Raw genomic sequence first — 27,102 nt, forward strand, 5'->3', positions numbered from 1 at the left:
TTCTTCCGATCCATGAGCATGGAATATCTTTCCATCTTTTTATGTCTTCCTCAATGTCTTTTAAGAGTGATTTATAGTTTCTAGAATATAGGTCCTTTACGTCTCTGGTTAAGTTAATTCCAAGGTAACGTATGGTTTTTGGTGCTATTGTAAATGGGATGGATTCCCTAATTTCTCTTTCTTCAGTCTCGTTATTCGTGTATAGAAATGCAACTGATTTCTGAGCATTTATTTTGTATCCTGCCACGTTACTGAATTGCTCTATAACTTCTAATAGTTTGGGAGTGGCTTCTTTTGGGTTTTCCATATAGAGTATCATGTCATCTGCAAAGAGAGACATTTTGACTTCTTCTTTGCCAATTTGAATACCTTTGATCCCTTTTTGTCGTCTGATTGCTGTTGCAAGGACTTCTAGTACTATGTTGAATAATAGTGGCGAGAGTGGGCATCCTTGTCGAGTTCCTGATCTTAAGGGAAAGGCTTCCAGCTTTTCCCCATTGAGAATAATATTTGCAGTAGGCTTTTCATAGATGGCTTTTATGAGATTGAGAAATGTACCTTCTATTCCTACACTCTGAAGGGTTTTAATCAGGAAAGGATGCTGTATTTTGTCAAATGCTTTTTTGGCATCGATTGAGAGGATCATATGGTTCCTGAGTCTTTTCTTGTTGATATGATGTATCACGCTGATTGATTTGCGAATATTGAACCACGCTTGCATCCCAGGTATGAATCCCACTTGATCGTGATGGATAATCCTTTTAATGTACTGTTGGATTCTATTAGCAAGTATCTTGTTGAGGATTTTGGCGTCCATATTCATTAGGGAAATCGGTCTGTAATTCTCCTTTTTGATGGGGTCTTTGCCTGGTTTGGGGATCAAGGTAATATTGGCCTCATAGAATGAGTTTGGTAGCTTTCCTTCTGTTTCTATTTTTTGAAATAGCTTTAGGAGAATAGGTATTATTTCTTCTTTGAATGTTTGGTAGAATTCCCCAGGAAAACCGTCCGGGCCTGGAGTTTTGTTATTTGGAAGGTTGTTTATCACTGACTCAATTTCTTCATAATTAATTGGCCTGTTTAAGGAATCAATTTCTTCCGGTTTCAATCTTGGTAGTTTATAGGTTTCCAGGAAGGATTCCATCTCTTCCAGATTGCTTAGTTTATTGGCATATAGCTGTTGATAAAAATTTCTAATAATCCTTCCAATTTCAATGGTGCTCGTCGTGACCTCTCCTTTTTCATTCATAATTTTAATAATCTGGGTCCTTTCTCTTTTCTTTTGGATAAGTCTTGCCAGTGGTCTGTCAATTTTATTGATTCTCTCCAAGAACCAGCTTCTAGTCCTGTTGATCTGCTCTACTGTACTTCTGGTTTCTGCTTGATTGATTTCAGCTCTAATTTTGGTCAACTGCTTCCTTGTGCGTGGATTAGGCCTGTCCCTCTGTTGCTGTTCCAGCTTCTTGAGGTGAGAATATAAAAACTGCATTTTAGATTTTTCTATTCTTTTGAGTGAGGCTTGGATGGCTATGTATTTCCCCCTTAGGACTGCCTTTGCAGTATCCCATAGGTTTTGGACTGTTGTATTTTCATTCTCATTGGTTTCCATAAATTGTTTAATTTGATTTTTGATTTCCTGGTTTATCGAGTCATTCCTGAGCAGGATGGTTCTTAGTCTCCAAGTGTTTGAGTTTCTTCCAAATTTTTCCTTGTGGTTGAGTTCCAATTTCAGAGCGTTGTGGTCTGAGAATATGCAGGGGATAATTTCAATCTTTTGGTATCGGTTGAGACCTGTTTTGTGTCCCAGAACATGGTCTATTCTTGAGAATGTTCCATGGGCATTAGAATAGAATGAGTATTCTTTGGTTCTGGGGTGTAGTGTTCTATATATATCTATGAGGTCCAACTTGTCGAGTATGGCATTCAAAGCCTTTGATTCTTTGCTTAGTTTTTGCCAGGGTGTTCTGTCTATTTCTGATAGTGGAGTGTTGAGGTCCCCTACTATTAATGTATTTTTATTTATATGTCTCTTTATTCTGGTTAAGAGTTGGCTTGTGTATCTTGCTGCTCCCCTGTTGGGGGCATATATATTTATAATTGTCATATCCACTTGTTGAATACTTCCCTTAAGAATAATATAGTGCCCTTCTGCGTCTCTAACTATAGTCTGTAGTTTAAAATCCAATTTATCTGATATGAGAATTGCTACCTCAGCTTTCTTTTGAGGTCCATTTGCATGAAAGATGGTACTCCATCCCCTTACTCTCAGTCTGAATGCATCTTTGGGTTTGAAATGAGTCTCTTGTAGACAGCAAATGGATGGGTCATTTCTTTTTATCCAATCTGCAACCCTGTGGCGTTTTATGGGATCGTTCAAACCATTTACATTAAGACTGATTACTGAGAGATATGATTTTAATGTTGCCATGTTGCCAGTAAAGTCTTTGTTTGTATTGGCTGTGACTTTCTGTTCTGTATCACTCTTGGGGCCTTTTTACTTTTATAGAACCCCCCGTAATATCTCCTGTAGGGCTGGTTTCATGGTTACAAAATTGGTTAGTGACTGGCAATTCTGAAATGTCTTTATTTCTCCATCAATTCTGAATGACAGCCTTGCTGGATAAAGGATCCTTGGCTGCATGTTTTTCTCTGAAAGAGCTTTAAATATGCTCCCCCAACCCTTTCTCTCCTTCCAGGTCTGTGTAGACAGGTCTGACATAATTCTGATGCTTTTGCCTTGGTACGTGAGAAATTTCTTTGCCCTGGCCGCTTTCAATACTGTATCCTTGCATCTAATATTTGCGAAATGCACTATGACGTGACGTGGCGTAGGTTTGTCATGGTTGAGCTTGGGAGGGGTCCTCTCTGCCTCTTGGACACGAATGTTTGTTTCCCTTGCTAGATTAGGGAAGTTTTCAGCTACAATTTGTTCAAATATCTCTTCTAGACCTCTGTTTTTCTCCACCCCCTTGGGGATGCCGATGATTCTAACATTGGATCGTTTCATTGAGTCAGTAATCTCCCGTAACCTACATTCGTGGGCGTGGATTTTTTTAAGACCATCTTCTATTTTCATTTTTTCCTCTATTAACCCATCCTCCAATTCACTAACCCGTTCCTCTGCTTCTGCGACCCTGGCCGTCAGAGCCTCTAGTTTTGCCTGCATTTGGCTCATAGAATTTTTAATTTCTGTCAGATTCGCTCTCATTTCTGTCCTTAGGGATTCTATATTCTCAGTAACCTTTTCGTTAATAGTTTTTTCAATTCTACTCATCATTTTGACCATCGTTACTCTGAATTCCATTTCTGATAATTTGGTTACATCCATATCCATTATTTCTGTGGCAGAGGCCACAGAATCACTGTCTTTTCTTTGCTGGGGGGGGGGCTTCTCCTTCTTGTCATTCTGATGAAGAGAGGTTGCGGGGTTTCCAGAGCCCAAATTATTGACTGGGTCCCAGGCCGTGCCCCTTGTTTTATAGGGATCTTAGGGATGTGGGCTTCTTCTTTAAAGATTTTATTTATTTATTTATGTGGCAGCCAACCAGCGAGAGAGGGAACAGAAGTAGGGGAGTGGGAGAGGAAGAAGCAGGCTCCCAGCGGAGGAGCCCGATGAGGGACTCCTTTCCAGAACGCCGGGATCACGCCCTAAGCCGAAGACAGGCGCTCAATGACTGCGCCACCCAGGTGCCTCGGGTTGTGGGCTTCTTGATTTTTCAGCCTGCCTTCTGTGTTCTGGGGGAGGGGCCTGCCGCGCCGATACTCAGGCAGCCATGTTTGGGTAGAGTCTCGGCGTCCCCTGCGAGGGGGGATGGGGATGGGCACTCCCTGAGCCGGTATTTCCAGGCTTTTGTTCTCTGGCGGCTTTCCCTGGCGGTTTGCTGTGCCTCTTCTGAGAGTCAGAGCAGCAGCGGCCAAATTTCAGCCTCTGTCACAGAACAGAGGGATTGCGGCCCGTTCTCCACTGATGTTCTGGCCACTTTAACTCTGTTACTGTTGGTGCTGCTCAACCCTGCAGCGTCCGGGATGTGCGCCCCACACCCGGCGTCCCAGCCCTCACTTCCAGGGCCGGCGCGTCTCTGTCCTTTGTGTTTCTAATGCCGCCAGCCGCCAGCCGCCCCGCACGCGTTCCCGGATCTCCCGGTCTCAGTCTGGATCCAGTGAGCGCACCGGGATTCCGGGGTTCCGCGAGATGCCTGGTGGCGCGCGCACCCGGCTCACGGTCTCAGTCTGCTGTTTTGCGGGTGCCGTCTGCGAGCCCCGCCCGCTCCCCAGTGCAAGTGGCTACCACTTCCCGGCGCCCAAACACGGCGGCTCCCTCCCCCTTCCGTTTATCTTCCGATATCTGTGCACAGTTTCATGGCTCCCCGCTTCGTACCTCAATACTCAGCACTGGAGATGTTCATTTGTAGAGATCCAGATGCGTCTTCCTGCATCTCAGGCTGGTTCCGTGGTTGTTTAGGCTGGTCTGGTACCTACCCAGCTCGACTCGGAGGACCGGCTGAAAACGGTGTCTCCTACTCCTCCGCCATCTTAACTCCTCGGGATGCAAACCTTTTTTGCAGAGACTTCAATACACTGGATTTTCCATAAATGTAACTCTCCTGTAAATTGAGGGAAACTGGCATGTTTTACCTGGAAAGGTACCAATTACCCTTGACCGTTTTGGAAAACACATCAGCGAAAGCCATTCCCTTCCTGGCTTTGAGTCTGCGACCACATGCCAGTATCACTTGATAGCTGCGGCTGTGCACGGAGGAATCGGGATGAGGGCAACCCAAGTGTACGCGCCAGATGGATCTTCTGCAGGATATGTGCTTAAGTGTTTGTATGAACCTTGTTTTTAGCTGGCCTGAGGCACAAATTCAGGCACAGCACACTCTCTGGTCGGGAAGCAGAAGCTGACCTGAAAGTCTTCCAGGCTGAGGCAGTGTCAGGCTAGTGAGAGCACACACACAGCAAGTGTAATCGCAGAGGGCACACGTGACACTCCAGGTGACCACACAGGGGCCAGGGGGCTTCTTGGTTGGAATGGTGAAGAGGGCACAGTCACCGCGCGCATCCAGCGCCAGACACCGGCTACCAGCCAGCTGTTGCGCCGAACCTCGCCACGGACTGGGGCAGCATCTTCAGCCCCTCGGGGCAGTCGGTCGGTGAGTAGTTCAACTCGGAGAGAAAAATTCTACCCTCTGAAAGGCCACTACGCGCACGCACGCACACACAAGCACACGCACGCGCGCACACACACACCCACGCACGCACTCACACACAAACACCACACACACCCCTCACTCCGAGCACCAGCTCTGCCATCATCGTGCCCGTCCCAGCCCAACGACCAATGGGAACTGTGTTTACCTGTTTTATTTGGATCTCTTGCCATGCTTCTGTTCTTTAGTTTGGGATATATTCCTCTGTCTCCTCATTTTGTCTAAGTCTTTGTGTCTATATCCATGTATCAGGAAAGTCAGCTATGTCTCCTGCTGTTGAAAGTAGTGGCTTATGAAGAAGAGGTCCTGAAGTGCCCTGCAGTGCAGTGTCCCCTGTTAACCAAAATCTGGTGCTTCAGGGGTGTCTCCCATGTGTGTTGTGTGCCCCCTACTCTTGTGGCTGAGCCATGTTTGCTTTCAGTCATCAGCAATGGCCCACTCTGCCTGTTGTGCACAGGATTTGGTCCCTATGCTTTTAAGGGGTCAGTCTAGGCCTTCGTTGGGCTTATAATAGGGTCAGGCCAGATGCCTGCCCTCAGCCCATTTGCTGGGGCTGTGGTCACATGGAAATGCAGGGTGCTCTCCCTGCATTGTCTCCTGGGAGGCTTTCATTGGTGGGTGAGGCCTGAAGTTAGACCAGATGTCTTTCCCCAGGTCATCTGCTGAGGCTGCAGTGACCTCAAACTATAGGGCTCTCTCTTGTGTAGCCCCTGTGAGGTTTTTGTTGGTGGGTGGGGTTGGTCATCAGATGAGATGTCTGCCTCTAGCCCCCTGCTGGGTCTGCGGTTGAACTGGTGTGGGTGGTTATCTTGCCTTCTCCCCAGGACAGGAGTCACTTTGGAGTGCTGCTGGTCACTGTCATGGCTGATTGCAGAATGACCTGCATCACGATCCACTTTGGAAGGACTCCTGCCAAATAGAGGTTGGATGGGGTGGACACTTTTCGATGTGACCTTCTTTCTATGGTTAACTGTGTAGAGTCCATTCTGCCTGTTTTTAGGTTGTTTTCTTAGTTAGTTGCACTGATGTGGCTATTATCTAAATTTATCCATGGGATGAGGTGAGCTTAGGATTCTCTTACTCTGTCTGCTTCCCAGGGCCCCTCTACCCCACCCTCCTTTGCTCTTTGGCTGCTTATAAGATTTTTTTTTTTTTTTTTTTTTTTGGTCTCTAGTACTTTGTACTTTTGCTATAATGTTGCTGGAATTTATGTTTCAAGTGAGGACCCATGTCTTCTTAAGCATGAAGAGTTAACTATTTCTGTTGAATAATGCTTCCCCAGCCTTTTTTTTTCTTTAATACATTTACTTATTATAATACCATTGCCAGTGTATCAATATTTATCATTGCTAGATAACTATAATACAATATTGTGTCTTTATTACATTATGCATTAGATCTTTATAGCTTACTTACTACAAGTTGGTACTCTTAAAAACCATCAATCTTACCACTCCCCCCCCCATCCCCTAGTAACCACCATCTTATTTGTAGGTTTAATTTTTTTTGGATTCCACATGTAGGTAATATCATACAGTACTTTATCTGGTTTTTTATTTTTATTTTTAAAGATTTTATTTATTTATTTGACAGAGACAGCCAGCGAGAGAGGGAACACAGCAGGGGGATTAGGAGAGGAAGAAGCAGGCTCCCAGCAGAGCAGGGACCCCGATGTGGGGCTTAATCCCAGGACCCTGGGATCATGCCCTGGGCCAAAGGCAGACACTTAATGACTGAGCCACCCAGGTGCCCCTCTCTTTCTCTGTTTGACTTATTTCACTTAATATAATGGGCTCAAGGTCCATCCATGTTATCACAAATAGGAAGATCTCTTCCTTTCTTGTAGCTGAATAATCCATTGTGTACATGTACCACATCTTTTTTATCCATCCATTGATGGGCATTTGGGTTGTTTCCATATTTTGGATACTGTGAATAAACATCAGGTGCATATATCTTGTTTACATCCTGTCATCCCCCCCCCCCCCGCCGGCCCTTCTTTGGGTATATATATCCAGAAGTGGAATTTCTGGTGTGTATGGTAGTTCTATTTTTAATGTTTTGAAAAAACTCCATACTGTTTTCTGCAGTGGTTGAACTGATTAATATTGTCACCAATAATGTATAAGGTTTCTCTTTTCACCATATCCTCACTTGCACCTGTTTTGTCTTTTTGGTCATAGCCATTCTAATAGGCATGAGGTGATATCTTATCTTGGTTTTGATTTACATTTCCCTGATTGGTGATGTTGAACATTTTTTTAAGTGCTTGTTGGAGATTGTGATCTCACTTTTGGAAAAAATGTCTACTTGGTTCCCATTTTTAATCATTTTTTATAATTGAGTTGACTGTGTTCTCCGTATTTTGGATATTAAAGCCTTATCCAACATATGGTTTGTAAAAATCTTGTCCCATTCTGTAAGCTGTCTTTTCATTTCTTAATTGTTTCTTCGATATACCGAAGTTGAGTTTGTAGTCCCCTGTTTTTCATTTGTTTGTGCTTTTGACATCTCCCCCCAAATTATTGCCAAGACCAATATCAAAGCTGCTTCTCTACATCTTTTTCTAGGAGTTTTATGGTATTGGGACCTATACTTAAGTCTTTAATCCATTTTGAGTTAATTTTTGTGAGTGGTGTGAGATAGAGATTATTTCGTCGTTACACTTGTCCAGGTTTTCCAGCACAATTTGTTGAAGAGACTATCCTTCCCCATTAAGTATTCTTGGTTCCCTGTTGAATATTAATCAACCCTATATATCAGAGTTTAATTCTGGATTCTCTATTCTTTTAATTGGTCTGTGTGTCTATTTTTGTGCCGGTACCATATTTTTATTACTATAGTTTCATAGTATAGTTTGAAATCCAGAAGCATAGTGCCTTCAGCTTTATTTCTTCTCAGGATTGCTTTAGCTATTTGGTCTTCTGTGGTTCTAAACAAATTCAGAATTCTAATTCTGTGGAGATGCCTGTGGTATTTTGATGGAGATTGCATGGACTATGTAGAGGTTTCGGGTAGCATGGCCATTCTAACAATTCAAACTCCTCCAATCCATGAGCAGGAAATGTCTTTACATTTGTTCTTTGATTTCTCAAAGCAAAGTTTTGTAGTTTCCATTTTACAGATCGATCTTGTACACTTCACTGATTAAAGTTATTCCTGACTATTGTTTTCCATACTATGGTGAACGGGAAGTTTTTATTTTTCAGGTGCTCCGTTAGTGTAAAGAAATGCAATTGATTTCTGTATGTCGATATTGTGTTCTTACATTCCAAGAGGTGTGGTTTTTTTTTTTTTTTTTTACTGATTCTTTGGGATTTTCCAATTTTAAGTCTTATCAGCAAATGATGGTTTTACTTCCTTTCTGATTTTGGATGCCTTTTGTTTGTGTCTTGCCTCATTTCTCTAACCAGGACGTCCAGTACTATTTTGAGTAGGAGTGGTAGGAATGGACTTCTTTGTCTTGTTCCCGATCTTAGGAGAAATGCTTTTCTCTTCATTGAGTATAATGCTGGCTGTGAGTTGGTCATACATGGCCTTTATTATGCTAAAGTATGTTCCTTCTATACAAAGTTTAAGGTTTTTTAATTACAAAAGGGTATTGTATTTTGCCAAATGCTTTTTGTGTTTGAGATGATGTGGTTTTTCATCTTCTGTTTTATTGACAATGTATTTATTGAGATTTTTTAAAAACATTTAAAGTGAGCAAGCACATGTGAGTGGAGAAGGAGCAGAGGGAGAGAGAGAATCTCAAGCTGACTTGTCAGAGTGCAGAGCCCACCATGGGGCTCGATCTCACGACCCTGAGATCATGACCTGAGCCAAAATCAACAGTCTTAATGCTTAACTGACTGAGCCACTCTGTACCTGTTTTGTTTGTTGTTGTTCATTTTTGTTTTTGTTTTGTTTTGTTTTTGGTATGTTGAACCACTCTGCATCTTAAGGATCTACTTGGACATGATGTAAAATCCTTTTAGTATGTTCTTCAATTGGGTTTGCTAATGTTTTTTGAGAATTTGCCATCCATATTCATCAGGGATATTGGTCTATAGTTTTCATGCGGTATTCTTATCTTGTTTTGGTAATGAAATAACATTGAATGGAATGTTTTATATGTCTATTAAGTTCATTTGTTCTAATTGTGGTTCAATTTCAATGTTTCCTTCTTAATTTTTCTGTCTGATCTATCCATTGCTGATAACAGGGTTTTGAAATCTCCCACAATTGTATTGTCTATTTCTCCCTTAAGGTCTGTTATTAATTGGTTAATAGGTGTTGGCATTTGGGTGTTGGAAACATATATAACATTTCTTTCTAAAGCAATTTTTTATTGAAATATAATTAACATACAATGTTATATTAGTTTCAGGTGTACAACATTAATTTGAAAATTCTCTACATAATACTCATCACATTCAGTGTAGTTACCCATTGTAACTATACAATGTTATTAAAATATTATTGACTCTATTCCCAGTGATGTACTTTTTATCTCCATGACTCATTTTTTGTTTACCATTTATTTTTTTATAATAACTTTTTATTATGTTAGTCACCATACAGTGTATCCTTAGTTTTTGATGTAGTGTTCCATGATTCATTATCTGCGTATAACACCCAGTGCTCCATGCAATATGTGCCCTCAATACACAACACCAGCCTATCCCATTCCCCCACCCCCTCCCCTCTGAAGCCCTCAGTTTGTTTCCCAGAGTCCACAGTCTCTCATGGTTCATTCCCCCTTCTCTTTACCCCCCCTTCCTTCTTCCCGTTCTTCTCCTACTGATCTTCCTACTTCTTATGTTCCATAAATGAGTGAAACCATATGATAATTGTCTTTCTCTGCTTGACTTATTTCACTTAGCATAATCTCCTCCAGTCCCTTCCATGTTGCTGCAAATGTTGGGTAATCATTCTTTCTGATGGCTGGGTAATATTCCATGATTCATTTTTATAACTGGAAGTTTGTACCTGTTAATTCCCTTTACCAATTTCCCCCATCCCCCACACCCCCTCTGACAAACACCAGTTTGTTCTCTGTATTTAAGACCGTTCATTTGTCTTTTAGAGTCCACATATAAGATAAATACCATATGATTTTACATTCTCTATAGGACTTATTTCACTTAGCATAATATCCTTTAGGTCCATCCATGTTGTTGCAAATGGCAAGATTTCATTATTTATTGTGGCTGAATAATATTCAACTCTCTCTCTCTCTTTCTGTGTGTGTGTGTGTGTGTGTGTGTGTATCACATCTTTATTCATTTATTGATGGACACTTGAGCTGCTTCCATAATTTGGCTATTGTAAATAATGCTGTTATAAATATAGGCATGCATGTATCCCTTTGAATTAGTGTTTTTGTATTTTGGGGGTAAGTACCCAGTAGCGTAATTACTAGATTGTAGAGTAGTTATATTTTTAACATTTTGGGGAACTTCCATATTGTTTGCCACAGTAGCTATACCAGTTTGCATTCCCACCAATAGTGCACAAGGGTGCCTTTTTCTCTGCATCCTCGCCAAAACTTTTTTTTCTTGTGTTTTTTGACTTTAGCCATTCTGACAGGTGTGAGGTGATACCTCTTTGTAGTTTTGATTTGCATTTCCCTGATGATGAGTGATGTGCATCTTTTCATGTCTCTGTTGGCCATCTATGTGTCTTTGGGGAAATGTCTATTCATGTCTTATTTTTAAAACTGGATTTTTTTTGTTTTTTGGGTGTAGCTGTATAAGTTGTTTATATATTTTGGATACTAGCCCTTTATTGGATATATCATTTGGAAACATCTTCTCCAATCCAGTAGGTTGCCTTTTAGTTTTGTTGACTGCTTCCTTTGCTGTGCAGGAGCTTTGATTTTGATGTGGTCCCAATAGTTTTGCTTCTATTTCCTTTGCCTCAGGAGACCTATATAGGAAAATGTTGCTATTGTTGATGTCAGAGACATTACTGCCTATGTTTTCTTCCAGGATCTTAATGGTTTCATGTTTCAGTTAGGTCTTTAATCCATCTTGAGTTTATTTTTGTGCATGGTGTAAGAAAGTGGTCCAATTTCATTTTTCATGTAGCTGTCCAGTTTACCCAACACCATTTGTTGAAGAGACTGTCTTTTTACCATTGCACGTTTTTGCCTCTTTTGTCAACAATTGACCACATAATTGTAGACTTCTGGGATCTCTATTCTGTTCTATTGATCTGTGTGTCTGTTTTTGTGCCAGTAACATACTGTTCTGATTATTACATCTTTGTGGTATATCTTGAAATCTGGGATTGTGATACCTCCAGTTTTGTTCTTTTTCAAGATTGCTTTGGCTATTTGGAGTCTTTTGTGGTTCCACACAAATTTCAGGATTATTCTAGTTCTGTGAAAAATGCTGTTGGCATTTTGATAGGGGTTGCGATAAATGTGTACATTGCTTTGGGTAGTATGGACATTTTAACAACATTTCTCCAATCCATGAGCATGTCTTTCCGTTTGTGTCACCTTCAATTTCCTTCATTAGTGTTTTCTAGTTTTCAGAGTACAGGTCTTTCACCTCCTTAAGTCAACTCCTAGGTATTTTTGGTGCAAATATAAATGGAATTGTTTTCTTAATTTCTCTTTATGCTACTTTAAGAAATCTGTTTCATTTCTATACACTAATAATTTTTTTTGGTATCCTGTGACCTTACTGAACTCATTCATCAGTTCTAGTAAAATTTTTGGTGGAGTCTTTAGGGTTTTCTATATATAGTATCAAGTCATTGAAAAATAGTGAAAATTTTATTTCTTCCTTACCAGTTTGGATGCCTTTTATTTCTCGCCTGCTCGCTGTGGCTAGGACTTCCAGTACTGTGTTGAATAAAAGTGGTGAGAGTGGGCATCCTTGTCTCATTCCTGACTTAGGGGGAACACTCTGTTTTTACCATGGAGTATGATGTTCACTGTGGGTTTTTCACATATGACCTTTATTATGCTGAGGTATGTTCCCTTCAAAAGTACTTTGTTGAGAATTCTTATGACTACATGCTGTACTTTATCAAATGATTTTCTGCATCTATTGAAATGATCATATGGTTTTTACCCTTTCTCTTGACTTGTGAATATTGAACTACACTTGCATCCTGGGAATAAGCCCCATTTGATTGTGGTGGAGGATTTTTTTTTTTTAATTATTGGATTTGGTTTGCTAGTATTGAGGATTTTTGCATCTATGTTCATTAGAAATATTGGCCTGTAGGGTGTTTTTTTGTTTTGTTGGCGTCTTTATCTGGTTTTGGTATCAGGGTAAAGCTGGCCTCATACAATGAATTTGGAAGTTTTCCTTCATCTTTTTTTTAAAAAATATTTTGAGAAAAATAGGTATTAACTCCTCTAAATGTTTGGTAGAATTTACCTGTGAAGACTTCTGGTCCTGGATTTTTATTCGTTGGGAGTTTTTTGATTACTGATTCAATTTCATTGCTGGTAATTGGTCTGTTCAAATTTTCTGTTTCTTGCTGTTCTGTTTTGGAAGGTTATGTTTCTAGGAATGTATCTGTTTCTTCTAGGTAGTTCAATTTCTTGGCATATAACTTTTCATATTCTTAACAATCCTTTATATTTCTGTGGTGTTGGTTGTTTCTTCCCTTTCATTTCTGATTTTGAGTTCTCTGAGTCTGGATAAAGGTTTATCAATTTTGTTGATCTTTTCTAAGAACCAGCTCTTGGTTTCACTGATGTGTTCTATTTTTTTTAGTTTCTATTTCATTTACTTTTGTCCTAATCTTAATCCCTTTTACTGGTTTTGGGGTTTGTTTTGTTTTTTCTATACCCTTTAAGTGTAAGTTTAGATTGAGATTTTTTTTCTTTGAGGTAGGCCTGCATTGCTACAAACTTCCCTTTTAGTGTGGCTTTTGCTGAGTCCTGAGGATTTCGGACCATTGTGTTTTCATTTGTCTTCCTGTACTTCTTGATCTCTCTCTCTCTTTTTTTTTTTTTTTTGGCTGACCCATTCATTGTTTAATAGCATGTTATTTAACCTCCATGTATTTTTTGATCTTTCTTGATTCCCACCCTCCCTCCCCCTTTGTGGCTGATTACTAGTTTCATAGTGTTGAGAAAAGATCCATGGCATGAATTCAGTCTTTTTGAATTTGTTGAGACTTGTTTTGTGGCCTAATATGTGATCCATTCTGGAGAATGTTCCATGTGCTCTTGAAATTGTGTATTCTGCTTTAGGATGGAATGTTACGAATAGACCTGCTAGATCCATCTGGTCCAATGTGTTATTCAAAACCACTGTTTCCTTGTTGACTTCCTGTTTAGATCTATTTGTTGGTATAAGTGGGGTGTTAAAGACTCCTTCTATTACTATCAATTACTTCATTTATGTTATTAGCTGCTTTATATATTTGGGTGCACTTCAGGGGCATACATATTTACAATTGTTATATATTCTTGTTGGATTGTTTTATGATCATATAGTGTCCTTTGTTTCTTATTACAGTCCTTGTTTTAAAGCCAGTTTTGTTCTATAGAAGTATTGCTACCCTGGGTTTCTTCTCACTTTCATTTGCATGATAGATACTTTTCCATCCCTTCACTTTCAATCTGCATGTATTTTTAGGTCCGAAATGAATATCTTGTAGGCAGCATATAGATGGTTCTTGTTTTTTGTTTTTGTTTTTTTAATCCATTCTGTCACCCTGTCTTTTGGAGCAATTAGTCCACTTAAACTCAGTGTAATTGTTGATAGGTATATGTTTTTTGCCACTTCGTTACTTTATGGTTGTTTTTTTTGTAGTTCCTCTCTTCTCTTTCTCCCATCTCTCATGGTTTGCTGGCTTTCTTTAGTGATGCACTCGGATTGTTTTCTCTTTATTTTTGCATATCTGTTACTGGGTTTTGGTGTGTTTTTACCATCAGGTTTTTTTACATCTTCTGCATCTAGCAGTCTATATTAAATTGGTCACTTAAGTTTCAATCCCTTCATCTCCTCCACCCCACACTTTAGGTATATGGTATAATTCTTTACATCTTTTTTATTTTGTGAGTCCCTTGCTAATTTTTATAGATATTGTTAACTTTACTGCTTTTGTGCTTCCCACTTTTCTTACTCCTGGTTATGGTCTTTCCTTTCCACTAAAACTGTCCCATTTAACATTTCTTGCAGGGGCTGGTTTAGTGGTCATGAATTCCTTTAACTTTGGGAAACTGTATCTCTTCTATTCTGAATAATGGCCTTGGTGAATAGAATATTCTTGGCTGCAGTTTTTGTTGCTTTCACCACTTTGAACATATGCCACTCCTTTCTGGCCTGAAGTTTCTGCTTAAAAATCTGCTGAATGCCTCCCGGGTTTCCTCCTATATGTAACTGTTTTCTTGTCTCTTGGTGCTTTTTAAATTCTCTTTATCACTGCTTTTTGTCATTTTAATTATTATGTGTCTTTGTGTGGACCTCATTAGGTTGATTTTGTTGGGGGAATCTCTGTGCCTACTGGTCTGGATTTGTTTCCTTCCCCAGACTCTGGAAGTTTTCAGCTAGTTTTCAAACTTTCTGCCCCCTCCCCTTTCTCCTCTCCTGGGATCCTTATAATGTGAATGTTATTTTATTTGATGATATTGCTGATTTCCTTTAACAGGAATAATAACACATTCATTTTTAATATTGTTGCTCAGCTTGTTACTTTCCATTACTGTGACGTCCAGCTCACAGATTCATTCTTCCTCTAGTCTACTGTTGATTCTCTCTAGTGTATTTTGAATTTCAGCTATTGGGTTCATCTCTGATCTGATTCTTTTTTTTTTTTCTATCACTTTGTTGAAGGTCTCACAGATGTTAAGCTCAACAAGTGTTTTTATGACCATTACTTTGAATTCTTTATGAGGCATATTGTTTATCTCTGTTTTATTTGGATCTCTTGCTATCTTTCTGGGTTTTTTCCTCAAATTTTTAAAATTTAAATTCAATTTAGTTAACATATATTAGTCTCAGGAGTAGAATTCAGAGATTCATCAGTTGCATATAACACCCAGTGCTCATTACAACAAGTGCCCTCCTTAATGCCTATTGCCCAATTACCCCATTCCCCTCTACCTCCCCTCCAACAACCCTCAGTTTGTTTCCTATAGTTAAGAGTCTCTTATGGTTTGCCTCCCTGTTTTTATTTTTCCTTCCCTTTCCCTATGTTCATCTGTTTTGTTTCTTAAATTCCACATGAGTGAAATCATGTGGTATTTGTCTTTCTCTGACTTATTTCACTTAGCACAATGTGCTCTAGTTCTATCCGTGTTTCGAATGGCAAGATTTCCTTTTATTTATTTATTTTTGGCTGGCTGAGTAATATTCTGTTGTGTATATGTACCACACCTTTATCCATTCATCTGTCAATGGACATCTGGGCTTTTTCCATAGTTTAGCAGCAATGTCCACAATAGCCATAAACATTGGGGTGCATGTGTCCCTTCAAATCAGTGTTTTTATATCCTTGTAATTACCTAGTAGAGCAATTGCTGGGTCATAGGGTAGATCTATTTTTAACTTTTTGAAGAACCTCCATACTGTTTTCCAGAGTGGCTGCACCAGTTTGCATTCCCACCAACAGTGTAAGAGGGATCCCCTTTCTCAGCATCCTCACCAATATATTTCCTGTTTTGTTAATTTCAGCCATTCTGACAGGTGAGGTTATATCCCGTTGTGGTTTTGATTTGTATTTCCCTGATGGCAAGTGATTTGGAGCATTTTTCTTGTGTCTGTTAGCCATTTATGTTGTCTTTGGAGAAATGTCTGTTTGTCTTCTGCCCATTTCTTGACTGGATGCTTTGTGGGTTTCTTTTGTTTTTTGTTTTTGTTTTGGGGGGGTTTTGAGTTTGACAAGTTCTTTATAGATTTTGGATACTAGCCCTTTATCTGATATGTCATTTGCAAATATCTTCTCCCATTCTGTTGGTTGCCTTTTAGTTTTGTTGGTTGTTTCCTTTGCTGTGCAAAAGCTTTTTATCCTGATGAAGTCCCAATAGTTCATTTTTGCTTTTGTTTCCCCTTGCCTTTGGAGATGTCTAGCAAGAAGTTGCTGCAGCTGGGGTCAAAGAGGTTGCTTCCTGTGTCTTTTAGGATTTTGATGGATTTCTCTCACATTTCGATCTTTCATTCATTTTGAGTTTGTTTCTGTGAATGGTGTAAGAAAGTGGTCCAGTTTCATTCTTTATGTGGCTGTCCAATATTCCCCAAACCACTTATTGAAGAGACTGTCCTTTTTTTCCATTGGATATTCTTTCCTGCTTTGTTGAAGATTAGTTGACCATAGAGTTGAGGGTCCATGTCTGGGTTCTCTATTCTGTTCCATTGACCTATGTGTCTGTTTTTTGTGCCAGTACCATACTATCTAGACGTTTATAGCTTTGTAACACAGCTTGAAGTCCAGACTTGCGATGCCCCCAGCTTTGGTTTTCTTTCTCAACGTTGCTTTTGGCTATTCAGGGTCTTCTGTGTTTCCATACAAATTTTAGGATTGTTTGTTACAGCTCTGTGAAAAATGCTGATGGTATTTTGAGAGGGATTGCATTTAATGCATAGATTGCTTTTAAATATTTTAACAATATTTGTTCTTCCAATCCATGAGTGTGGAATGTTTTTCCATTTCTTTGTGTCTTCCTCAATTTCTTTCATGAATGTTCTATAGTTTTCAGAACACAGATCCTTGACCTCTTTGGTTAGGTTTATTCCTAGGTATCTTATGGTTTTTGGTGCAGTTGTAAATGGGATCAATTCCTTGATTTCTCTTCCTTCTGCTTTATTGTTTTGGTGTATAGAAATGCGACTCTCCTGTCTTACTTGGGACGCATTCCTCTGTCTCCTCCTTTTGTCTAAGTCTGTTTCTGTTTCTATGTATCCAGAAAGTCAGCCATATGTCCTGCTGTTGAAAGTAGTAGCTTATGAGGGAGAGGGCCTGTAGTGCCCTGCAGTGCAATGTCCCCTGTTAACCAGAATCTGGTACTTCAGGAATGTCTCCCATGTGTTTTTTGTGTCCCTTCCTCTTATGTCTGCGCCACTTTTTGCCTTCATTCCAGGCATCTTTGATTGTTCTCTTTGCCTTTTGTGGTTATGCTTTGGTCCCTGTGTTAGTGGGCCAGTGTGGGGACACCTTGGGCTTGAGTCAGATGAGGTATTTGCCAGAGACATGGTATCACTGAACTGTAGGACTCTTTCCCTCTGTTGTCCCCTAAGAAACTTTCATTGTTGGGTGGGGCCCGTAGTCAGGCCCATTGCCTGCTGCCAGTCCATTGCTTTGGCTGCAGTCTGACTAGCGTATGTAGTTATCCTCCCTTTTCCCTGGGGCATGAGTCACTAGTCTCCATTGGGGCTGCTTGCACACTTCCAGTCTTGGAGACTTCTTTGGATGGGCTCTGGCAACGGGTATATTGGAGGGGGCAGGCTCACTGGAGAAATGTGTAGGTGAGAGGTGCATGATGCCAGCAAGGTCCATGCTGGCCGGCTGCAGGAGGAGACTTGCAGCTGTTGGGGAAAACTCCTGAGGTGGGCTTTGTTGGAGGGGGGGATCCACAGAAGCACATGGGGATGAGGGGTGCTGTTAGAAATCTTGGTGGAGCGTGTTGGCGCTGCGCTGGTTCCTGCAGGTGTCTGTGTATCTAGGCTGGGGAGCAGTGGAAATGACACCTGTAGGCTCTTTTGTTCTTGAAGAAGTCCCCTAACAATCCCTGTCACTCCAGCACTTGTTCTGAGATTAGTAAACATCGCTCCCTCCCATATACTCCACGTGTTTTTCAAACTGCTGCTTCCTATGTTGTATCTCAATGGGGCTGTTTTTGCGCTATCTCTTTAAGGGGAGGAACTCGGTTTTCTATTGCCTCCTGGCTCTCCCAGAGCCACATCTGCTGATTTTTTAAAGTTCCAGATGTTAAGCTTGGCTGACTGTAAGAACTCATGAAATTCAGCCCCTCTGGTTTTCAGAGCCAAGTGTTATGGGGATTTGTCTTCCCCGTGTGGATTCCCTGGGCCTGGGGTGCTTGGTGGTGTGCCAGTCTGTTTTCTCTGCCTTCTCTATACTAGCTGCTTGCTTCCCTCCCTCCCTCTCATAGATAGCCCTGCAGGTCCATTTAGCTTCTGACCACATCTCTGCCCTTGTCACCCCCTTCGATGTAGCCTCTTCTCTATATTTTGCTGTGGAGAGTCTGATCTGCCAGTTTTTGGGTCATTTTCTGAGTTACTTGCACTGATGTGGGCATTATTTACTCGTATCTGTGGGGCAAGTGAGCTTAGGGTCCTCCTAATCCAGCATCTTCACAGAAGTCTCCCTGGATTTTTTTTTTTTTTAGCCACTTAGTTATTCTTTGGGGCATTTAATTGATCTACCTTTAAAGTAATTGATAAGTGTATTGAATTTTGCTCGTTGTTTTCTGATTCTATAGTTCTCTGTTCCTCTCGCTGCCTTCCCTTGTGGCTAGGATTTCTTTAGGGCTATGCTTAGATTTCTATTTTTTGTGTATCTATTATAGATTTTTGATTTGTGGTTAACATTGGGTTCGTATAGGACTTGTATGTATAGCAGTCTATATTAAGTTGATGGTTACTTAAGTTAGAACACATTCCAAGAGCACTAAATTTTTGCTCCCACCTTCACATTCTATGTATATGTCAATATATTTTATATATTTTTATTTTGTGTATCCTTTGACTTATTTTTGTAAGTAAAATTGATTTTACTTTTTTTAAAAATTTGATCTCCATACTGGCGAATAAGTGATCAATCTACTATCTTTACCAGATGTTTGTTCTTTCATAATTTTTAGTTATGGTCTTTTCTTTCCACTTAACGAATTCCTCTTAACACTTATTGCAAGGCTGGTTTAACATTGATAAACTCCTTTAACTTTTGTTTGGGAAACTCTTTTATTTCTCTTTGTATTCTGAATGATAACCTTGCCGGGTACTCTTGGCTGTAACTTTTTTTGTTTGTTTGTTTGTTTTTGTTTTTGTTTTCTTTCAGCCCTTTGAATATATCATACCATTCTCTTGTGGTTGCAAAATTTCTGTCAAATCAGCTGATAACCTTATGGAGTTTCTCTTGTGTTGAACCTTTTCTTTTGCTGTTCTTAACATTCTCTCTTGATCATTATTTGATTTTTCATATTATGTGTCTTAGTGGCTCTTGGTCCTTCCTGGACCTGATGTCTGTTTCCTTCCTTAAATTGGGGATGTTTTTAGCTATTCAGATAACTTTTCTGCTCACTTTTCTTTCCTTCTTCTGGGATCCCTATAATACCAATGTTGTTATGGTTGATGTCACTGAGTTCCCTTAACATATTCTCAGTTTTTATTCTTTGTTGTTCAACTTGGCTACTTTCTATTCCTTGCCTTTCTGATCACTGATCTGTTCTTCTGCATCCTCTAATGTGCTGTTAATTCCCTTTAGTGTATTTATTTTTTTATTGAATTCTTCAGCTCTGACTGGTTCTTCTCTTTGTTGAAGATCTGAGTTTATCCATTCTTTTTTTCAAGTCCAGTGAGTATTTTTATGACAATTACTTTGAATTCTTTCAGGCATATTACTTATTTCCAGTTCATTTCACTCTTTTGCAATCACTTTTCTTATTCTTTCATTTGGGACCATTTCTCTGTTTCTTCATTTTATTTCTATGTATTAGGGAAGTCAGCTACATCACCTGGTCTTGAAAGTAGAGACATCTCTTAGAAGAGGTCCTGTACTATCTTGAAGCAAAATCCCTCCTGACCACCAGAACCAGGCCTTATAAGGTTGTCCCCCGTGTGGGCTGCGTGCCCCCTCCTGTTGTGGCTAAGCCACTTTTACCTTCAACCAACTGGCTGCAGAGGTGCCCTTTGCCTGATGTGAGCTCATTGCACAGGGTTTGGTCCCTGTGCTATTAAAAGGCTGGCCTGTGGTTGCTGCAGGCTTATTGGTGGGTGGGTTGGCAGTCAGGCTACCTATCTACAGTTAGCCTCTCTGTCACAGTTGTGAGCATGCCAAACAACAGGGCTTGTTCTCTGTGCAGACAGCTAAGAGGCTGGGGTGCTGGTACTAGGTACACAGGTGTGTGGAGTGATCTCCCCACTCTCCAGGGCAGGAGCAACTTGGAGGGGTACTAGTCCTACTGAGTGTGGTGGGGCAGGAGTCACTTTGGAGGGATACCTGCCAATGCAAGTGGGTTCGATGGGGCAGGTCTACAGGGGAACACTGGGCAAGGCATTCAGTCCTAATAGTGTCCCAGATAGCCAGATGCTTGCAGGAGCCAGTGCTAGAACTCTCTATCTAGTTTGGGGAGCGGAGGAGAAATGGTGCTGGTCAACACTCTTGTTCCCAGAGAAATCTTTTGAAGATTCCTGCCCCTCTAGCACATGTTGTAAGAATAGTCAACGTATTTTCACCTAAACACCAGATATTTTTCAAACTGCTGCTTCTGTGCCATGTCTAGGGCCGAGTTACTGATAATGCTGGCACTTTAAGGGCAGGGACTCAGTTTCCTATTACCCTCTGGCTCTCATAGTATTAGGCCCTGATTTTCAAAGTACCCAGAGTTAAACCCCAACTGATTTTCAAAGCCCCCAAAGTCAAGCCTTAGTGATTTTTCAAAGCCAGATGTTCTAAGGATTCATCTTCCCAGTATAGGTCCTCCATGTCAGGGGTACCTGATATAGGATCTCATCCTCTCACTTCTCTGTGCTTTTGGTGTCCTTGTTTGTGCTTGGTCTCACCAAGGGTTTGGTTCCCACCTGTGTTTCTGCCCTTCCTACCCTTCTCATGTGGCCTTCTCTCTACCGTTAACTGTGAAAGGTCTCTTCTGCCAGTCTTTGGGTCATTTTTAGAGTTAGTTTGTTAGATGTACCTGTTAACTCAGTGTAGCTATAGGACAAGGTGAGCCCAGGATCCTCCTACTCTCATCTTGAGGCTCCCTTCTATATCTTCTTGATGTATTGGCCCCTCTCTCATTGTATAATGACCCTTTTTTGTCTTATTATCCTTTTTGGCTTGAAGTCTATTTTGTCTGCCATAAGCGTTGCTATACCTGCCTTCTTCTCCTTTCCATTTGCTTGGAGTATCTTTTATCTTTTCATTCTGAGCCTACGTATGTCTTTAGAGACAAAATGAATGTCTTGTAGAAGGGGTATTGTTGGGTCTTGGGTTTTTTTGTTATTTATTTTGTTTCCATCCAATTACTCTGCCTTTTAACTGGCAAGTTCAATCTACTTACATTTAGTGTGGTTATTGATATGTAAGAATTTACTACTGCCACGTGATCTCTACCTCCTGGTTATTTTGTCTCTATTTCTTTAATTCTTTTGTCTACCTTTGTAAGTTGGTGGTTTTACACGGTGATTTGCTCAATCTCCCCTTTTAAAATAGTCAGGTCTCTGTTCCAGAAAAGCTTTGTGGTTACCCTGAGGTATATGTAAAACATCTCATAGATAAGTTACTATTAACAGAAAAGCCTATTTTATCTTGACCCTTTTAAAGGTTGCATCCTTCTTATATGCCTCTTTCATATGTTTGATATCACAAATTTTTTATAATAATTTTTTATGTTAGGCACCATACAGTACATCCCTAGTTTTTGATGTAAAGTTCCATGATTCATTACTTGCGTATAACACCCAGTGCACCATGCCTATCACAAATTTATGCTGTAATTTTATTACCAACTTGTAGTGGCTTTATTTTTTTAATTTTTTAAAATTTTTATTTTGTTATATTAGTCATCATACAGTACATCCCCAGTTTTTGATGCAATGTTCCATGATTCATTATTTGCATATAACACCCAGTGCACCATGTAATATGTGCCCTCCTTAATGCCCATCACCAAGCTATCCCAATCCCCATCCCCTCCCCCTCTGAAGCCCTCAGTTTGTTTCCCAGAGTCCACAGTCTCTCATGGTTCATTCCCCCTTCTGTTTACCCTCCCTTCCTTCTTCCCTTCCTTCCCCTACCGATCTTCCTATTTCTTAAGTTTCATAAAGGAGTGAAACCATATGATAATTGTCTTTCTCTGCTTGACTTATTTCACTTAGCATAATCTCCTCCAGTCCCGTCCGTGTTGCTGCAAAAGTTGTGTAATCATTCTTTCTGATGGCTGAGTAATATTCCATTGTATATATGGACCACATCTTCTTAATCCAGTCATCCGTTGAAGGGCATCTCAGCTCCTTCCACAATTTAGCTATTGTGGACATTGCTGCTATGAATGTTCTTTTAACCTTTGTAGTAAATAGTTGAATATGCCATTCTGAAAAAATTACAGTATTATATACATTCTTTTCAACTGCAAATGGAAACTTTTCCAGGATAGATTACAAGTTAGGTGACAAAAACGGTTTCGATAAGTTTAAGATTGAAATCATATTAAGCATCTTTTATGATTACAATCGTATGAACCTAGAAACCAGTTATGGGGGGAAAAAGTGAAAACAAACATGTGGAAACTAAATAACATGCTACTAAAAAGCCAATGAAGATATCTAAGAGGAAATAAAAAATACTTAGAAATGAAAAACACAATGGTTCAACAATCTATAGGACACAGCAAAAGCAGTCCTGAGAGGGAAGTTTATAACAATATAGGCTTACCTCAAGAAACAAGAAAAATCTCAAATAACCCTATACATTAAAAGAAATAGAAAAAGAACTAAAAGCCCAAAGTTACAAGAAATAATATCAGATCAATTGAAATAGATCAATAAAAATGAAATAGATCAATAAAAATAGAAAAGATCAGTGAAACCAAGAGCTGGTTATTTGAAAAACATAAATTAACCTTAGATTCATCAATAAAAAAAAAGAGGACTCCAAAAATCAGAAGTGAAAGAGGGTAAGTTATAACCAACACCACAGAAATATAAAGGGTAAGAGCCTAGTATGAGCAATTATACATCAACAGATTGGGCAACCTAGAAGAAATGGATGCATTCCTGAAAACATTAAAATCTTCCAAGACTGAATCAGGAAGAAATAGAAAATCTGAACAGACTGATTACTAGTGATGAAATTGAATTGGAAGGTTTTCGGGTTTGGGTTTTTTTTCCCCTAAGTCCAAAACCAGATGGCTTCACAGGTGAATTCTAGCAAACATTTAAAGAAAAATTAACATGTATTCTTAAATTAGTCCAAAACACAGAAGAGGAAGGAATACTTCAAAATTCATTCTATGAGGCCAGCATTGCCCTGATCCCAAACCCAAGGACACTATCAAAAAAAAAAAAAATTATAGAACAATACCCCTGATGAACATAGATGCAAAAATTCTGAAAAATTAGCAAATCAAATTCAGCAATACACCAATCAAGTGGGATTTATTCCAGGGATCCAAGAATAATTTAATATCTGTAAATCAACCAACATGATATACCACATTAACAAAATGAAGCATACAGATACTGTCATTTCAATAGGTGCAGAAAAAGCATTTGAATTTATTGAGGTTTTTTATCACAAATGAATATTGACAAAGTAGATCTAGAGGGAACATACTTCAACATGATAAAGGCCATCATATGACAAACCAACAGCTATCTTCTTAATGGCAAAAAGCTGAATGCTTTTTCTCCAGGATCATGAACTAAGGCAAGGATGCTACTCTCCACACTTTTATTCAATGCAGTACTGCAAATTCTAGCTGCAACAGCTAAGAAAAAGTCATTTAAATTGGTAAGGAGGTAAATCTGTCACTATCTGAAGATGACATGATACGACATGGAAAACTTAGACTCCGTCAAAAAACTTAGTACTGATAAATGAATTCAGTAAAGTTGCAGGATACAAAATCAATATATATATAAAATCTGTGTATTTTTATACACTAATGAAGTAGCAGAAAGAAATTAAGAAATCAATCCCACTTGCAATTGCGTGCACGCGCGCACACACACACACACACACACACATACACACACACAAATACTGAGGAATGAATTTAACCAAGGAGGTCAAATAGCAATACTCTGAAAACTACAAGACATTGAGAGAAATTGAAGATGACATAAATGGAAAGATGAACCATACTCATGAATTGAGGAAATATTGTTAAAATGTCCATACTACCCAAGGGAATTGGACTCAATGCATCCCTATCAAAATACCAACAGCATTGTTCACAGGACTAAACAAATAATCTTAAAATTTGTATAGAACCCCAAAAGACCTTGAATAGTCAAAGCAATCTTGAGAAAGAAAAAAATAAAGCTGAAGATATCACATTCCTAGATTTTAAGACTGACTACAAAGCTTTAGTAATCAAAACAGTATGGTAGTGGCACAAAAATGGACACACATCAATGGAATAGAAATAAATCCACGGTCAAACTCCAATAAAGGGGGCAAGAACATCCGTGGGGAAAAAGGCCATCTCTTCAATAAATGGCGTTAGGAAAACTGGATGGCTTTCTTACACTATATGTAAAAATAAACTCAAAATGGATTAAAGACCTAGATGTGAGACTTGAAACTATAAGACTCGTAAAAGAAAACATAGGCTGTAATCTCTTGAACATCACCCTTAGCAATATATGTATGGATCTATGTCTCGTCAGGTGAGTGGAAAACAAAAAACTACTGGGACTGTAGCAAAATAAAAAGTTTTGCACTACAAAGGAAACCATAAAAGCAAAAAGGCAACCTAAGGAATGGTAGAAGATACTTGAAATGATATATCCAATAAGGGGTTAATATCCAAAACATTATTATAAAGTACGCCTACAAGTCAATACCTAAAAACTTAATCTGGTTAAAAAATGGGCAGACAACCTGAATAGACATTTTTTTCCAAAGAAGACCTATAGAAGGCCAACAGACACAAAAAAATATGCTCCATATCAGTAATCACTGGGGAAATGCAAATCAAAACCATAATGGGATATCCCCTCCTACCAGCCAGAACTGCTGATATTAAAAAGGCAAGAAAGAACAAGTGTTGTTGAGGATGTGGAGAAAGGGAACCCTCGTGCACTGTTGGTGGGAATATAAATTGGTACAGTCACTACGGAAAACCTTATGAGGGCTCCTCAAAAAATTAAAAATAGAAATACTATATGACTCAGTAATTCTACTTCTCGGTATTTACCCAAAGAAAGCAAAAACACTAACTCTAAAAGATATGTGCCCTCCTATTTTTACTCTACCATTTACAATAGCCAAGATGTGGAAGTAACCTGAATGTCCATCAATAGATTAATGGCTAAAGATATGGTTATATACACATAGTGAAATATTACTCAGCCAGAACAAAAGAATGGAAATCTTGCCATTTGTGACATGGATAGACCTAGAGGATATTATTTACCTTAAATAAGAGAAAGACAAATACTATGATTTCACCTACATGTGGAATCTAAGGAACAAAAAAACCTTCCAAAACCCCAGAACAAAATGGTGATTGACTGAGGGGAAGTTCGTGGGGGAAGGGATAGGCAAACTAGATGAAGTACGTTAAGAGGTACAAATCTCTAATTATAAAAAAAGAGGGATGGAAAAGTACAGCATAGATAATATAGTCAGTAATGTAATATATGGTGACTACACTTATGGTGAACATTTAGAAATCTATATAATTATAGAATCCCTATGTCGTACACCTGAAACTAATATGTTAACTATACTTCAATTAAAAATAAAAGTTAAAAACTTGCAATATTCTGTTTATCACCTTAAGCAGAGTTTTGTATACTTTCACCTTTAAGAGCTCCTCTTAAAATTTTTTTCAAAGGCAGGTCTAGTGGTAATGAACTTTCTCAGCTTTTGTCTGAAAATGCCTTTACTTTCATATCTGAAGGATAATTGCTAAATAGAGTATTCTTGGCTAGCAGTTTTTACCTTTTAATGTTTTGAAAATGTCCTTCCATTCTTCCTGGTATTTAGAGTTTCTGCTGAGAAATCTGTTGGTAGATTGATCAGATATACCCTTGTAGGTTACTGTTCCCCCCTCCCCGGCTGCCTTTGAAATTCTTTATCATAGGCTTTTGACAATTTTAATAAGTCTTGGAGAAGGTCTTTTTTCATTGAGATAATAAGGTGTTCTATTAGTTTCATGGACTTGTATATCCAGTTCCTTCTCCAGATTGGGGAAGTTTTCAGCTATTAATTTCTTAAATTTTTTCTCTGCTCCTTTTCCCCTTTATCTTCCTGGGATAACCATTCTTATGCTGGCTTTGCTAATGGATTCAGGAGTTCTTGTAGGATTTCATCCCTTTTTAAAAGTCCTAGTTCTCTCTCATCTTCCACCTGAATCATTTATGTGTTTGTATCCACGAGTTTGTTAATTCTCTCTTCAATATGATCTGTATTTCCAATGCATTCTAATACATTCTTCATCTCATTTACATTATTCAGCTCCAGAATTATTTTTAGAATTTCATCTCTTTGGTAAATTACTCTTTCTGTTTGCTAATTTTATCCCCGAGATCATTGTATTGCCTTCTGAGTTTTCTTGTAGCTTGTCGAATTTCATCATAGTAGCTATTTTACATTCTTTATCAGTTATATCACAATATTCCAGGTCTGGAATTCAGTTGCTTGAAAACTGTCATTTTCTTCTTGTGATACCATATTACTGTGATTTCCCACCCCCCCATGGTATTTAATGAGACCTGCCTCTGAGACTGCATTTGAAGTAGCAAAAGACTTTCTTATTTAGACAAGATTTTGACTTTCACAATAACCATTGAACAGGTTGGTAGTAAAGAGTCTTTTGTTTTCCAGAAAGTGGCCACTATAGCACAAGCTTTTAGTTTCTCTTATCAGAGCTGAATATCCCCCGAAGGTTGGGAGCAAAGGCATTAAAAGACAAAAACAAAACAGTGGTGGCAGAGCAAGAGAGGTCTGTACTTGGTGTTTGGACCTTTGGGTGTCCACACTGCTTGTTTGGAGGGGAGCTCAAACTGGGGAGAGGGTCTCACCACTTCAC

This window comes from Ursus arctos, unplaced genomic scaffold, assembly GCF_023065955.2.
Source record: "Ursus arctos isolate Adak ecotype North America unplaced genomic scaffold, UrsArc2.0 scaffold_28, whole genome shotgun sequence".
Taxonomy (NCBI): Eukaryota; Metazoa; Chordata; class Mammalia; order Carnivora; family Ursidae; genus Ursus; species Ursus arctos.